This window comes from Aedes aegypti, chromosome 2, assembly GCF_002204515.2.
Source record: "Aedes aegypti strain LVP_AGWG chromosome 2, AaegL5.0 Primary Assembly, whole genome shotgun sequence".
Classification (NCBI taxonomy): Eukaryota; Metazoa; Arthropoda; class Insecta; order Diptera; family Culicidae; genus Aedes; species Aedes aegypti.
This window is the reverse complement of record NC_035108.1, coordinates 69,012,704-69,030,355: the sequence shown is the minus strand read 5'-3', so window position 1 is coordinate 69,030,355 and position 17,652 is coordinate 69,012,704. Positions and strand designations below refer to the sequence as shown.

Below are 17,652 nucleotides of genomic sequence, written 5' to 3'. Positions count from 1 at the left end.
TCTGAACAAAAAAAAACAATCGTTCTGGATTTCACTAAGATTTCAACCAGGTCAACCAATAAGATCTACTTCAGAAATTATACTAGAGCTTCAGGATTTTTCCAAAAATCCTTTAAAGGGAATTCTGAAGTAACGTCTGATGAAAATCCTAGAGCAACATTGCAGGAGAGAATTCCCGCATAAGTCGGTGGGCTCTTGAGGAAATTCTGAAGGATTTTTCATTGAATTAAAGGAAAATTTATTGATAATCCTGAATTTTACATTGCATTTTTTTCTAAAAGGATTCCTAAATACTCAAAAAAATGTGTAGGAATAATCGAAGAAATCCTGAATAATATCTTATGATTTTCTGGTTGAAACCTCGAATAATTTTTTTGAAGAATCCATGCATACTTTACTCGGGAAAATTATTGCCGAGTCCTGTAACGAATGGAATTTTTCATATTTGAATTCCTAAGCTAATATTTAGGAAATCGGTGGAAAAAAATGCTTGACGAGTTCATGATGAGTAACTTAAAATAATTCGCCTTTTTTATTTAAAAAAAATATTTTTAAAATATTTATTTATTTATTAAATTTACTTGATGAATTCTGCGCAAACATTTTTAGCTTGCGGGGGTCCAAATGAACAAATATGGGGGTGTAACTTGAGGTGAAACAGTTTGGAATCCAACTACCAAGATTGCACTAAAACTTCAAAAATATTAGTCTCACGAAAGAAGCATCCAAAAACAGTTGTACCTTTAGAAACGCGAGTAAGTGCTCAAGTCGGCTATTATGACGACCATCTTTGGATTCCTACATGTTTCACCTTAAGATTTTTACGTTTTTTATTTGAAAAATGTATCACCATGCTCTAGACACGAATGAGAGTAAAACGCGACTTCACCAGGTTAAGCTCCAGAAATTCTTTTAGTAATTTCTTCGGAGATTTATTCAGGAATACACAGCTGGTACCTACACTAATTTATACAGGGTTTTCCTCCAGAAATTCTTCTATTAAATTTTAAAAAGGATTTCTCAAGGAATCTCACCAGACATTTCTCAGTAATTATTTATAAAAATTCTTTGGATTATTTGCGACACTCCGTCGTGACACTCGTCTGTCTTCCCAGATCCACTCAGAAATTTATTTAAAGATTATTTAAAAAATCCCAAGGAAAGACATAGTTTTTCCGGAATACGGAAATTATAGCAGTGATTCATACGATGATTTTGTGGATTCCTTTAAACTTTTCGTTAAAAATTTCTTCAAGATTGCAATTTTAGAAGTGTGTATAAAAATTCCTCGCCAATTTTTCTAAAAATTTCTCAAAAAAGTCTTCAAAAATTAGGGTGATCAAAGTAATTTGAACAGACCGTTACGCGTATATAATTTGGGCATTTACGGATAAATCAAATGGAGGTGGCCAAATTATATACGCGTAACGCTCTGTATAAACTACATAAAACACCCTACGTTTAGAAATTTCAGGGACAAACCTCCTGGGAATTGTCAAGGAAATTATTTAAATTTTTTTGCGGATCTGGGGCGATTTTCTGGGGAAATTTTAAGGTTATCAATATTGAATCATGATAAACTCTTACAGGAGAGAATTTCTGCAAGGATCTTTAAGGTGATTATAGAACGAAGCCACACCTCAAATTTTCAAGAGCACAAGGCTTGAGAACCAAACAGTGCTCCGCGTTGAAAATTTATCCCATTGGTCACCACCAGCAAGCAAGTAATTTGATTGATTTTCAACGCGAACTGTTGTCAGATTCTCCAGTCTTGTGCACTTGAAAATTCGAAGTTTGGCTTCGTTTTATAATCACCTTAAAGGAATCCCTATGACCTTGGTTCTAGACGTATGAGACTTGTGAGAGTGTCCAGAAATAAACTATCCTAATTATTACAAAAAATGCCAAACGAAACCAAAGTATTTCGCTCATATCATGAACAGGAAAATTAATGTAGGAGCAATAGAAGGAATAAGCGAACTTTTAAAGAATTGATGGACAATTTACTTGAGAAATGGCTCGAGACGAGAAGAGACTACAGGTGTAATTCTTGGATGAAAATCTGGAGAAATTTCTAGAATATCCTTATACAATTCCTGGAGAAGCTACATAACGAACCCCTTTTCGAATTTATTAAGAAATACTTGGAAAAGTTTCTAATAGATTTTGTTCCTTGAGCTTCTTATGGAGTAGTTATTGAAGAAATGGTTGGAAGAATTACTGAACAAATCGTCGCTGTAACAACCTCTCGTGGAATTCTTGTAGGATTAATTCCAAAACGAATTGCTTCAGCCATAGATTAAATTTCCGTGGATATTCCAGGAAGAGTTTCTGTAAGATAATTTGGAAAATATATTAGGGTAAAGACTGGTGGAATCAGTCAAAAAACAACTGGAAGAGGCTCTGAAATCCTAAAAACTATTGCACAATTTGTGGAATGTTTTGCTCGAGAAATCTGTAAAGAAAGCTATGAAATATGTATTTGAACGTGTAATATTTTTTTGAACGTAGAAAAATTGTTAACACTGAAAGGAGAAAAAAGAAAAAAAAACAGACTACAGAGACTATTTTGCTTAAAAATTGGGCTTTGGGGACTTTCCATTAGATAAGAGATTTTTTAAAGACTTACATAAAAAGTGACCAAGTCTTTGGAAAGAGCCCTGCAGAAATGCGACACAATATTTGAACTCATTAATGATTCAATCAACGTTTTGCCGCCTATTAATATGAAACATTTCGCACCAAGTAGCGAAGCCCTACTTCCAGCCCCTAGCCTGCTGTGAACCCAAATCACATCCCACTCTACAGGTGTCCCCTCTAAAAGTTTCGCTCATTCTGCCAAAGACTGAGAATCGGGGAAGTCCCAAGCAGCACATACGGTGATGAGGAGTAGGTATCGGAATGCGCTACGAGAAAGTGCAGTTATATAAAAAGTAAAGCATACAAATTTTCGCTTCGTAACATTATGCTGACCACACTACTACATAGATAATGGCCCCAACCGCTTCACATCAATGGTTCTCTTTCCTACCCAACAATGTACATCTCCATGACTACACAGAGCGAAGGCCTGGTACTTTGCGCAGAACACGGAGTCATGTGTTACCTTACGTTACGCTCTAGAGGCGTCACCAATACCGAGAGCTGAAACCGGCAAATACTGCGCCGTGTTTGTAAGGTTAGCTGGGTTTAGTGCGGAACCAAGCCTTCATCAACTACATTCGCAACTACACTACTACCCCTCACCGACTGATAGCAGAGCTTCGACGCACGTCTACCAATAAAATATGTTGTGCATTATTGGATGGAGGTAAACATATGTTCTGGCGGTGGTCAGCTCCGCTAACGCAATGAGATACCTGTGAGGTTTAATGACGGTAGCGGGCGCCGGTATACGGGTAGGGAATACCTTCCGTGTAATGAGTTTCATTACAGTAGACACTGCGTAGATGCTCATAAACAGATGCTTATAGCAGACGTTGCCAGCAGTGCTTTGTGTCTAGGGTTAGACTGCATGTATTATCTGTTGGTTGGATGTCGGTACGGTTGGGCTTACAGTTAGTACTATTAGCGATCCCAAAGTAGGTCAGAAAGCTTGGCTGTGTCTGTTGATCTGGCCTGTCTGTTCTGTACATGGGGCAAAGGCTGGCGGCTGGTCGCACACTTAGGAGACGGGGGCGTCGCGAGACGATGCGCGCCGCGTCAACCAGCGATATTTTGATGAACTCAATTCATGACACAGTTCTTGGTGCAACTCACTGTGAAGAGTTGGCCAATGGTAAATGGGCACTAAGATGTGATTGATTTGTTGTTCTTTGTAAACATTCAATAGTTCTATTGTAACTAATAGGAGGGCACACTAGATTCAACGTTTCCGAAATGCTAATATCGATAGTTTATTGCAAGAAGGTATAGCACTGTTACACAAACTCGTATTCGTAAAGGGAACAATAATAGGTTTTACCTATTGTTCGGCAATCATAAACTGTTCTTACTGAATTTCCTTTTTGGAATAATGGAAAGGTATTGAACTTGTGTTTAAAATTGACTCAATTCCACACACCTATCAAAATTCAAACATATAACATTCAAAACTAAATTTTAATTCGTTATATGATAGCTCAAGTTTGCGTTATTTAGATGTAGTAATATATGTTCTCTACAATAGAACGAGTCAAAATTTAAAAATGATTTAAAATCCTATCTCCCATATCTCTCTTACCATCTTTACCATAAAAATAGCGTTCTCTGAAATTTTCAACTTTTTCGGTGGTCATTTAAAGGTGCCCCAAAGACAATGTAGGTTTATATGGAAATTACTATGGTAGCCTCAGATGCTGATTGCGTCATTTTCCACTTAGACCTCCTCATCATCTAGGGCAAATAGGTGAGTCTTAGTGGCTTGTTACTCTCTTATACTCTTCCGACCGTTACTTATAAGTATTAACAAGAACAGATACAACAAAAATACAATATGGACGATCTTACCCCGTAACGCACCTCGAAAAGGTGATCTACCCGCGTTACAGGTGCACTACATATAGAGAATTATATGATCAATTTTTCACATCGATATATGGAGTTGTACTTGAGATTTGCTTTTTCAAATGGATAAGGTGATTATAATGACAAAAAAATGATAAAAAGGGGATTATTTTTAAAACAGTTTTGGAAGACAGGTTGCTTCCTAATTAATTTTCTCAAAACAGTGTGAAAATTACTTAATTAGATTTAAAAAAGTAATCGAGATTTCGTCATTTTTCTCCACGTGTATCTTCAAAACTTTTCATACAAGCATGCGTCCAAAAATTCTGATTTTCTATCATTTTCCCACTAAAACCTAATGATAAAATGATAAGTCGTTTTTTCAATTACTTACGACGGCTTTGTACCGATGTAAGATTATCTCAAGTAGTGTTTTGTTTTGATTCCTAGTCAAATCACTTTGTGGTTAGATTGCGAAAGTTAAAAATCTTACCTACGTCGTTATGTTATTCCGAGAATTAAATGTTTGTTCACTCTTCTGACTTACTGCTGATTGAATAAGTTTTCGAGACTTTTCCATTGTTCCAAAGATTAAAGTAAATTGAAACTGTTTATTATTGTCGAACAATATATGACACCTATGACATTCATTATTGATAAAGTATTTCAATTTATTATAGTAGTATTTCAATTTATTATAGCATTTTATAGCTGCTTAACAACTTGATATGAAAACAGCGCCCTGTATGAATATGAAATTGAGTCAATGAGGGGAAGATGTAAGATTTGATACTGAATTTGATCGTCTTTTGCAGACCAGAGAATCTGTCATGCAGATTGCAACAAAAGTTTTGGATGTAAATGATTCTTAATCTTGGCACAGGTTGTATTTGACTACCAATTGTTATGATCGTATCTTCTCTTCATCTTCTGTTTAGCCTTATCTTTTTTACCGTGGCAATAAACGCATCAATACCATGGGGTTCAAATTCCGTTTCCGTTGAAATGATATACAAATACAAAAAAAGGGCAATCGACAAGGAAAGCTCTCAGTTGATAATCCATTCAACATAAAGCTGAGAAGCGGTCCAACCAGTAGCAAACAAAAAAAGTTATATTTTAAAGAATTTTCAAAACTTTAATGAGAATTGAATGTTAGCTAAAATAGCTAAGAAATACTCTGTATCAATTGGGATGTAATGCCAACAACTAGAAAATGAATAATCGCAACTTCATGACATAAAAACAACAACGCACTTTTTTGGTATCCCTCAATGATTACCAAATAGACCCACCCATCCGTCGTTCGCAATGGTGATGGTGGAGTTTTATTTCGCATACACACCACCGTACCGGTGGAGTTGTGCTGAAAGTAAAAGTAGATTGGCTTTCGCATGATTTTCGCACGTAATTCGCACTGCCGGAGAAACCGTCTGGGCAGTAACTGGATCGCGTTCATTTTTTTTTTTTGGGAGAAAGTAATCAAACAGTCGTCGTTTTGATGAATGACAGCCGAAGTCAATGGGATTGACCAATTTGAGAACCGAGATAAAAAATATGGTCGGATCTGATTATTGTAGCATAGAGTGATCAAAGCAATTTTCGAAGCAAAATAAAGTGTTTTGCTCAATTTAGATAGTTATAAGAAAACAAATCCTGGAATTCTGTAAGAATTTTTGGATGAATCTTTCAATTAGTTCTATTAACAATATAAGAAGACCAGAAAATTCATTGAACAAACCCTAAAAATTTTCTGGTCAGGCTGGAGGAATTTGTTTGATTTTTGAACTTGACATTCCTACAGGAAACTCTAGAAAAAACAAACTTGCTAGAGCTTATATAGAAATCCTAGACGGAATATTTGATTGATTTTTTGATGGAATCCATGGAGAATAGTCGTTTGTTCCCTGGAAGCATAACTGATGGAATCCCTTTAAGAATATCCGTTGAAATTTGTACGGAGCTCTAGGATGAAGTTCTGTGAAAAACCCTGGACAGTTTTCTGAAGAAATGCTAGGAAGAATTAGCAGAAGACAAATCCTTGGAGGAAGTCCCGATAAATCTTAGGTCAAATCCTTGGATACTTCTCTGTAGGAATCCTCAAAAAAAAAAAACCTAGCTCGAATCCTTGAACGAGAGATGAAGAAAATCTAGTCAATTCATTGAAATAAAAAACTAGATGTATTCTTAATATAATCCAAAAAAACCTTGAAGGAAACACTTGAAGTAAATTCTGTAGCATGGACCACTTTATAAAGGAATGGCTGAATATAACTTGTTTCTAGTAGTACCAGTAGAGGAGATCAAGGAGGAATTACCGTTTGAACCACTGGAAACTTCTTACGGGATTCTCTTGAGAAATCTGTGTTGGTATTACCAAAGAATTCTCTAGGTGGACTAACAGTATGAATTCTTGAAAAAAATTCTATGAGAAATTCTTAAATATATGTCTTAAGAAATTCATGAAGGAAACCGTGAACGTTATCTAGCAGATTTTCGTGATTAGATTCTAGTTGAAATTTCATAAAATGTTAAAATGAAATCTTTAGCAATTGTAATGATTCTAAGGGTGCTTTAACGAATCAGAGATCTGAAATGCATGATGCAATTGTTAGATTCGATTTCAATTTAAATTATTCTACGGTGCTACCTAACTCAATTCGTCTTCGAAACCACCAAGACTGCTACCATATCTGGCCGTGAGCTGCAACGGAAATGAATCACTTTTGGAAGCAAAATCCGACCACGCACGTCAATCACCCAGACTAGAGTGGCATTGATGTACATATTCGTGGTCAACCAAGTTCGGGCGTTGAACCATACAAAAGACAATCGGCAAAAATCGGGAAAGGTGATCAACTCGAAACGGATTTCACCTTCTGTAAAGCGCCATCGAAACTGCTTTGCGATAAACCAATGAATAATCCGTTGCCAATTTCCTCGAATCTGAAATTGGCACAGCCGACCTTATTTCGCGTCTTCAAGGTATGTACTGCACGTATGATACTAAGATTTGTATGTAGAGGTGCATAAATATCCATGAACATTGATTCCAATTGTAGCAACCGAAATAATTCAGGAATAACGAAACAGAACAGTAATTCCAGAAACAGAACAAGACTGACATCATTGAAAATTCGCAGCAAAAGCTTGCTAAAAACACGACCAGAAACTAGCCCAAGGCTGTGTCAAACGCATACGAGCTCCAGCCGAACGATCAACAAGACCATAAATTCATAAACACGACTGACTGCGGTTCCCCACACCGCGCACAGACTTCAGCCAACCACTCTAGTTCCAAAAAACAGTTCCAATATCGGAGCTGAGTGCACCGAGAGGAAATTCACCACAGTTGCTCGGGTGGACGTTAGGGTGGTCCATAATGATCAAACTATAAAGATCAACTTTATTCTCATTTGGACCTCCGAAGCTACTGTGAAAGTTTAAGCGGCATCCGTCAACTCTTAACGAGCTCAAAGTTTGAATGGAGAAAACTTATCGAGCAAGTAAATGACAAAAATTGTTCCAATACTATTTTTTGGCCATAGGGTGAGCTGTATAGTGAACACAATGAAATTCTTTCGTAACTGACTTGAAGATTCTCTTATCAATAGAGAAGAGACTGCAACAAACAGGAAGCCTTCTTAGTAAGAAACAAAAGCGTTCTCCTAAGGTTCTCCCCAGTTTTGAATCAAGCAGAAAAGGATTATTTCTTTTATTTTTATATTTTGAGTGCTTTTTTAGTTATGGTGGTCTAAAAACTGAACATTCCTGCCCGTTATACCCAAGGGAAAACCGAAACTCAGGGTTGTGCGACATTTCCCCGAATGCTAGTGCCACGAATATCCCGGTTCCTCGAATAGCCCACGTCTCCGAAAAGTTTATAGTATGAACAATTGACATACTTCATACAATAATTCAAGGTTATGAACATTTTTGAACTGAATTACTTTTCGGGAAAACAATTGATTCGGGGAAGTGGCATTCAGGGAAAAGGGTCATTTGGGAAACTGGCGTTCAGGGAAAAGCAGCATAATCGATTTTCAGTTTCCCTAGGTATATATTTTTTTGTTTCTTAAGGTGATTATAATATGAAGCCAAACTTTGAATTTTCAAATGCACAAGACGAAAGTGTCTGACAACAGTTCGCGTTAAAAACAAATCAAATTGCTTGTTTGTGTTGGCCAAATCAAATAAAACAGGTATTGCAACGGAATTTATTTATTGCTTACTATTTTACAAACGTGAACAGAATGACAATTCTATTTATTTTTTCCTCAATTTCATTACCCGGCTTGCTTCGATTTCATATTTCAAATTTCAAACATTTGCCAGTACCACTATTTCTTGCATATACCAACACTCCTCCTCAAGAAATACACTCCTCCTGATCCTAACTACACATTTGCAATTCCAATACGATAATACGGTCCCTCTTTAACTCCTGATACAATCAATCTCCCATCTTTCGAAATCTTACATCCATTCTCATCAAATGAAACTACGAATCCTTTTCGTGTTATAGCTGGTACGGAAACCAAGTTCACAGCCAATCCTTCTACAACCATCACTTTGTCCAATCTAATCTGAACAGAGGCGCCATCGCCATCAGTGGCTTTCATATTTCTTATACCGATTCGATTCGAATACAACACTTGTCCGTCAGCAAGGATTACCTTCTCCGGCTTCACTTCTTCGTGCCAGTCCAAGTTCACCGTCTTACCCGTCATGTGCTCAGAAGCTCCGGAATCAAGGTACCAAATATCCTCTCGCGTTTGTTGAATTGTTGCAAAACAAATTTGTCGTTTGGTGTCCTCTACCGCAGATTTGGCTGAATGAGTATTCCGCTTACCTTCATGTGGTTGCGATGATTCTCCTCTCAGATTCTTCAACAAGTCACAATTTCGCATCAGATGATCAGCACTCCCACAAGCGAAGCATAATCGCTTGAAATCCGGTTCGGTCTGGTTCCTCCGTGCAGCTTTTGCAACCATAGCAGTCGGCTTTTCAGTTTTCTCCTTCTCTGTACGACGGTCGAACTCTTCCAAAAGTTTGGTTTTGACAAAGTTTACTCGAAACACTTCCATTCGCCCCTGTATAGCCGATACTGTGTTCTCGTAAGAACTTGGCAAGCTGGCCAGCATAAATGCCCCTTTGACGTCCTCATCCAATCGACACCCAACATTCTCGATCCGCTCAAACAAGATCTCCAGATCCATCAAATGTTGACGCATATCTCCTCCTTCCGGAAGCTCCATCCTTGACAGTTTCTTGATCAGTGCAACTTTGTTGACGGAAGAATCCTTTACGTAGTAGTCCTTCAGCATTTTCCACGCAGCGTTCGCTGTCTCAGCATCCTGGATGATACGCAACTGAGAGTCTTCCACCAAATAACCAATAGTTTGCAATGCCAGCTCATTTTTCGCCAGCCAGTCTGTCGTTCTTTGCTTCACCGGGGGAACTTCATCAATAACCTGTGACCATAGTCCTTCTCTGGTCAAAAATTGACGTGCTCGTATCTTCCAAATCTCGTAATTGTCGTATCCCAGTCGCTTGAAGTTCATTTTTGTGGCATCCATCATTGCTCGACTCTTACTCGACCTTACCACGCGATCCAACAATAAACTTCAAGACAAAACTCACATTTTCACTTTTACAGTCTTTCTATTGCAATTTTCCTGTTGCTGGGCCCATAACCTGTTGGCCAAATCAAATAAAACAGGTATTGCAACGGAATTTATTTATTGCTTACTATTTTACAAACGTGAACAGAATGACAATTCTATTTATTTTTTCCTCAATTTCATTACCCGGCTTGCTTCGATTTCATATTTCAAATTTCAAACATTTGCCAGTACCACTATTTCTTGCATATACCAACAGTTTGCTGGTGGTGACCAATGGGATAGATTTTCAACGCGGAGCGCTGTTTGGTTCTCAAGTCTTGTGCTCTTGAAAATTTCTATAATCACCTTAACGAAAATACTTCGGTTTGCTCTAGTCTTCTCTATAGGTAGGAGAATCTTTAGTTCTATAACGAAAGAAATTCATCGACTATCGTTTTCTGATATATTTGACCCATTTTCTCCATGCAAAATTTAAGCTTGTTTAGCCTCCCACTTAGAATTGACTGATCCCGCTTAAGCTTCTGGGAGTCCAAATGAACAAATTTGGGGGCTGAAACTTAAGATTATTGTAGTTTGATCTTTATGGTCCACCTTAGTGAACATGCAATACCAATGCAGGCGAGTAAGTGCAACTGCAATGTAACGTTTATGTGTATTTTTTATCGTTTGCCACTCTTGTTTTTTGCTCTTCGTTGGTGTAGATATCAACAAAACACGTTCCTCCATCATTGCTGGGTATGGTTGTCTGGGTTTCATTTAAAATCCGCACTCACGGTAAACCAATACAAGACAACAGGCGTCGCCTTGGGAAGTTCGATTCTAGCAGTCAGTGTTTGCGTCTTACCATGTAATCTCAATTCATACCTTCAAGATAGCGCTTTTCAGGAAAACAATTGGCAAGTTCGTAGAATCTCATTCATCTCTAGGAAAAAACAGTGAAATCGCTTATTCAAACTTTAGATTAAAGCATCCCATGTTTAACGATTTTATCGATAATTCTCATTCGGAAAAAGTTTCACGGTGATCACAAGTCACGATGACATTGATCATCTTGAATCGAGGATGCTTAATCGTTTCTGTTTGTCAAAAGTCAAGCACGTGTCGTCTAGTTAATTATCACATGATCGATTACACGTAATTTTATAGTAACATAGAGCTCACCGCCACTAACTAGTGGATGCTGCCTCGAACATCATCATAGTTGTATTAGTATTCCGGATCCAAGTATGCTGAACTTGTTAAACCTAGCATAGATGGATAATCGAATCGATTCAGAGGTGCACAAGCTACGGCCCACGGGCCGCATATGGCTCTCGAGATCAATGAATGCAGTCAGTGGTCATTTTAATTTGAAAAGAGCTTCTATTACACTACCTGGCAAAAATATAAAATCCCTTTACCGAATATTACAGCACCAGATTTGTATATCGCAATACCTTCGAAAAGCATCGAATAACTACAACAGCAAATTCGGGTTACCGGTGATTCTAAACTGTGTAGGGTAACACTATGTGAATCCGTTAGTGACTCCAAAAGATCCCTAGAGTTCTTGAGAATCTCGTCAAAACTTCACGAGAAACCCACAAATAATCAATCGTATCTTGGTATGAATCGTCAGGACACCTTTGAGAAATCCTTGGAATCTCACTAAGGATTTCGTCAGAAAATTGAAAGAGCCAGCTAGAAATCTACAGGATCTGACTAAAAATCTCTCAACGTCGCTTGGATCTTGCTGAAAATGTTCAATACTCCGTTGGAAATTATCAACTATTCACTAGGAATCCTCAGGATCACACTAGCTTACCTCGTCGGTCTACTTAAAATAATCAAGATAGGATCAGAAATATCCCTAGGAATCCCAAAAGTATGCTAGAAATCATCAGATACCATGTAGTGCTAAAAATATCAGGATCATGCTAGGTACAGGTTAAAGGATAGGGATCCAGTTAAAGAAGTCCTGCATTCTACTTGGGGTCTCCAGGATCGCGCAAGGAAGCCAAATGATCATTAGAATCATCAACAAACGGATAAAAATTCTCATATATCGCTGAAATTCCGCTCACAATTCTTAAGATTCCTTGGAAATTCTACAAATCTCACTAGGGTTCTGCACAGAAGTCTGAAAATTCCAATTCAAAATAATCAGTACTCCATTAATTGTTTGATTTAATAGGATTCCTTTTGGATCCAATTCATAATTCTCAAGACTCTACTAGAAGTTTACCGGATTTCACTAGAAATTCAATAAGCACTCTTAGAGAATGAATATCTGGACTGGAACTAGATTTGAACTAGACTAGAATTAAAATTCTTCAATTAGAAATCCAACCAAAATATTAGGTATATCTTATTAAACATCGTTTATTGATTCAAAACATTGATTAGGTCCGCAGTATGCCCAAGCTTGAGCACCACTGGAAAAGACACAGTAAAGCCAGACAGAGCGAAGTAACGTGAATTGACGAACCAATCTGATGTTGCCGTAGATGAGGCGCGGCGTGCGGTTGAAAGTAAAAGTTTTTCATCCATTCACCGGTCACTGATGCGATGTGATGAAGTGATTTTTTTTTCCAATCCGCCGGCTAGTAAGTGTTGCGGGGGCGAAGCATCAGAGCCAGACATACGACGGATTTTCATGCGGCGGGATTTGACGGTGGTAGTGCCACTGTCATTGGGGATTGCCATTCGAATGCAAGCAAGAGTGAAACTTTTCTCGAAAGCATTGAATACAAGCATTCGCGTTGCAGGTGCTTCGTGCACCTAGTTTTTGCATGTTATGTAAGACTTGGGAAATTCGCATTCATGACTGGTTGGATTATCATCGGAATTGAGGTTTTTCTGAATCGATGTCATAAAATGTTGTTTTAGTTTTGTTATGCAGCAATTTATAGCAATAATAAATATAATTTTAAGCAGTCGAGGTTGATTTAAGATGATTTTATTCAACTTCACGAAAAACATCCATTCCTATTTTGATGAAATCAATACCTTGATCAACGATTTTGTTGTAAAACAGGAATCTTGGAGAAAGTCCTACAGAAATAGAAAATAAAGAGGGCTTCCAAGTGGAATCTCTGAGGTAACTTCTAGGACTCAGATTGGTTTATGAAACTTCTGAAAGAGTTCCATAGGAATTTCGTAAAACAATCGCTAATTGAATCACATTGGAAGAAATATTCTAAGTAATAGGAGAGAGGAAACTTTAAGGGGTCATGCTCAAATTATGTCACTCAAATCTAAGGCGTGGGGATAAGGGGGTCGAAAATGTTGAAATATAGCGTATCACAATTTGCGTGCCATCTCTAAGAAATACCAGAATTAATGCATTAACAACGTATTTTAATAATTATGATAAATGAAACTCTTCTGCCTGTTTTCTTTAGTTTGTTTGGTCTCTGGTCTGGTTCATCTCATTAAGATTCAACAGTGAAACGCATTTCAAACTTCCTATGTAACTACAGTCGATTTCTAAACCACAAATCTCAACATGAATTTTAGGATCGATGCTATTTGAACATTTTTGCTGTTTTTGGTACCTATTAGGATAGCTTTTCCTCATTCGAAATATTTCTGACATTCCAATGTGTTCGCCAAACAGGAAAAAGCTGTACAAAACATAAAATATGACAAATGAATCAGGACGCCTCAAAATAAACTCAAAATCAGGACGAATGGTATAACCCTACTCTTAAGTACCTATTATTAAAATACTCAGGCTACCAGCCCAGTATTCATGAATTCTGGTCAAGATTTCATAAATGTAATTGAAAAGTTTGTGGGACCACAAACACTTCGCATCGATTTCTTCATGAATTGTTATTTTGTATTTCAGTAACACCATGTAGTTACTGAAATATAATTCTAGATTTCACGAAATCGTAATCATCCATATGATTTCGAAATTGAATTCGTTCCCCTGTATCGGTCACCTTAGACGGCGATGAGGAAAAATGTAGTGTAAATAAGTGGTAGAACAAGTTTTCAGGAAAACTTTATCAAACTAACTAGATGTCACGAAACAAACTGTTTCGATAGTAGGCAAGGTGTCAATTTGTGATTCCTGTGGTAAGTTTTACTTAAGCTTATATTTTTATGAACTAGAAGTTAAATGAACTCTTGATAAGCAGTGATTGTAAACTACTGGGTCTAAAATCACTAAACCTAAAAGTACCTGTGGAAAGAAGATATTCTAAAAAAGAACTTGCGTTATGACATGGTATATGCCATCCATATTGTCAATCGGAGGTAATCTATGAACCATATTCGTTAATTTTGTTCCTCTCTGCAATCTTGCCTAACAAGCGATGATTTCTGTTCTTGCTACCAATTACATGGATGCGTCAATAGTCAGGTAAATCAAGCATAATTCTTCAAATCGGCGTATCTAACATTTGCATGAAATCGAGAAAAATGCGATGCAACATATTGCAAAGCATTTTAAATCCTATTTAAAATGTTTTACATTTTTTCTATTGCTGTGTCTTGTAAAAGTTGAAGAAAAGAACACTGTTTCTAACCACTATTAAACAATTCAGATTTGTTTTGAATTGGATTGAAAAACTGGTGAAATTATCGAATAAACCCTTTTGCTTTGTGCCGCTCACATACACCATGATGATTCGTCGATACCATACCTTGATTGATACATACACCTTGCTTGATGCGTCGGTTTGACAGTTCGTTTTTCACATGCGTCACGTCGTATTCACCAGTATTATTTTGAAGTTGCACATACACCGGTTTGCAAATTCCCATAAAACCTAATAAAGTTAGTAAATTCGACAGTTTCTACCTTTAACTACAACGAATATTGGGATTCCGAATGTTTCCAATTTCAACTCGACTAACAGGAGCGCGGACGGAGCTGTGAGTAACAAGAGTAGATGGAGAACAGATCTTGTGAGAAAATTGGTAAGAAATATTGACTAGAACCGAATACGAACGAATGTTCCACATCAGTTTGCCGACGCGTCTGCTAGCTGCAGCTGTAGAAATCCCAATTTCTCGATTTCCAACATGTTTAGTGATTCGGAAACGGTATGACGTATCTGCTGATTCAAATTTTATGTTTTGATTCTGCATATGGGTCGCTTTACTATGAGCATATGTACGGTGTATGTGCTAGCATGAACAGTGTTGACAGTTGAGTCGCTTTGCAAACGTAGGGTGTATGTAGCCAAATTAAAAACACTGAGTAAAGTGCACATAGGGCAGAATTGAAATTTATTTCAAAAAATCGAAAAATGGTTTTAGGAATACTTTTGTAGGCTCAATATGTAGATTATGCGTTTGTCAAGCCCATGCAAAACAAATCTTGATTTGTTTATTTTTGCAGATACGTCGGAATGAAGAATTGTGCTTGAAATAATTATGTGCACGTGGCTGCTAAATCATAAGTAACCTTGCAAACACATGCGTACCATGTCTGGAATCACCCATATCGTCTAGCCAAGCCAGGTGCATTCGTTTTTGCAGTTGGTGCACAGTGCACTGATAAACGCCATCAGGTACCCAATCGTTTTGTTTACAACACTCGAAGGCCGTTCCGTACACTTTCTCTCCGCAATAATGCTGGGCGAGAGTCGCGGTGATGGTGTGCACACACATCGACAAGTGCTCTGTGGCTACGCTTGTGTGACTGTGGTCATCCATGGAATCGAAACAAAACAAAACGATCACATAGCATCCGATTGGCGGTCAGTCAAACCTTACTAATTCCCACATCCTCGTATGAGTACCGTTCCAATTAGGGTTACCATCCGCAGTTTTTTAACAGTGCAAGGAAGAGTACATTACATTCAAAAATCATGTACCATTATATTTGGTTAAATGACATCGGATGCACCCTTTTTCAAGAATTACAAAAGATTGACGACTAAATTATAGAATTTACCCCATGAAAAATTATGCTTTGAACTATGTCGCGTTTTTGTAAATACATTTTTAGTTAAAGACAATTTCTTAGACTTTTTTCAAAGTCATTGAAGTGAAAAATTCTATAAAACCACTGAACCCATTCAATGGTTCTGAAATGATATTCAACACTGTTAGCAAAAAGATAAGTTTGAGTTTTTTCGAAGCTCAGAGTACTCTTTTATGGAATTTCATGAATGTACTCTGCGGCCAGAACAAATATGGTAACCCTAGATTCAATGTTTTCCTATTCTAGCGCGTGGGACCTTCAACTTGATGAACACGTGTCACCCTGCGTTGAACGGGAAGGTTCGGCAAGTGCAAAAACGTGGAAATTTTCCATTCCTCGTGCTTAACTACTTGACACTAAGAAATCCGCGTTTATCCAACTCCGTTGAAGGCTACGGCCAAGTGTGTAGTCGCACCATAGTAAATGGTCGCTATCGCCAAAAGCACGTACTGTTTCGACCTGTCCGTTACGCTGCCCTATGCGCTTGGTGGTGGCTGACTGTCGCCATCGTAGGCAAGTCTAGCACAACATGGGGAAAGGGCCTAACTCGAAAATGTGAACAAATGAAATTTTATGCTCCTCTTATCAAAAACAATATTATCTACTCATATTTACCGTACTGATTCACAAAAGAACTAACTCGAATAACAATAATTAGATTCTTTATTATGATTATAAAATTTGTTTACTAAATATAACTTGAGCTTGAATTAATCTACTATAATTGGTCAAAGATTGGACTTTAAAATAATAAATAAAAGGGTCCAACTCGACCAGCATATGAAGCCTAACTCATAAACAAGATTGTTAAAGAAACTAACTTCAATATGACATACTATTAAACATGTTTCGGGACTTGTAGATTGCAATCATGCAACCCTCTCGAGCGAGTTGGAAATGCAGTTATGCCCTTATCACATGTTATGCTAGGAGTGTCACCGCTGTCTTATCGGTCGCGGCAAGCTGAATAAACTACCTTGAACTTGGCCACCAACTTCCCCGCCCATCGGTAACCCGTGGCGTATGTTACGTGCTGCGAGCAATATTACTATTGCCACTTATTACTACACGGAACGGTCGAATGTTTGCCCAAACTTTACTTGATGTGGTAGTCACGGTACGGCCGTGGAATGTGAATTAGTGTGAGTAGTTGTTCGATAGAGCATGTTTTTCTTTGCTGTTGTTGCGCAAATTGACCACCGCTAGCCAACTGGATGATTGGGGGATACCTCAACCACCGTCGACAGGCGCAGTAATATTATGGCATGAATGATGATAAAGTTTCTATTGCACAGCACCGTGTTTTTGTGGGCATGTCGTAGAAAAGACATACCTAGCCAAATTGATCTTAGATGTGTACATATAGCTGAATAAAAACGGCACTACAGTTTGCGGTCATTGTCCTTATCAAGGCTTCCGCGAATGAGATTTCCGAGAGGACTGTAGATTGTTTCGAGCTGATTGTGTTTGTATCAGATGCTACTATGCCTTCGGGTGGTTTAAAAACTTGGGATGGATGATGTTTATGAGAAGATGCTGCATGGTTGATATTGCTTCGGCATTTTCTCTACTCTCGCGTAACAATTCAAAAGGGCCAATCGTTAGTTCTGAGACAAT

General features: G+C 37.8%; 1 protein-coding gene across 5 annotated transcripts in view; it reads right to left on the bottom strand.

The window, feature by feature from the left end:
• LOC5574425 (ribosomal protein S6 kinase alpha-5) overlaps positions 1 to 17,652 on the bottom strand; it is a 90,978-nt gene that overhangs the window by 20,165 nt on the left and 53,161 nt on the right. The gene's annotated exons all lie outside the window — the stretch shown is intronic.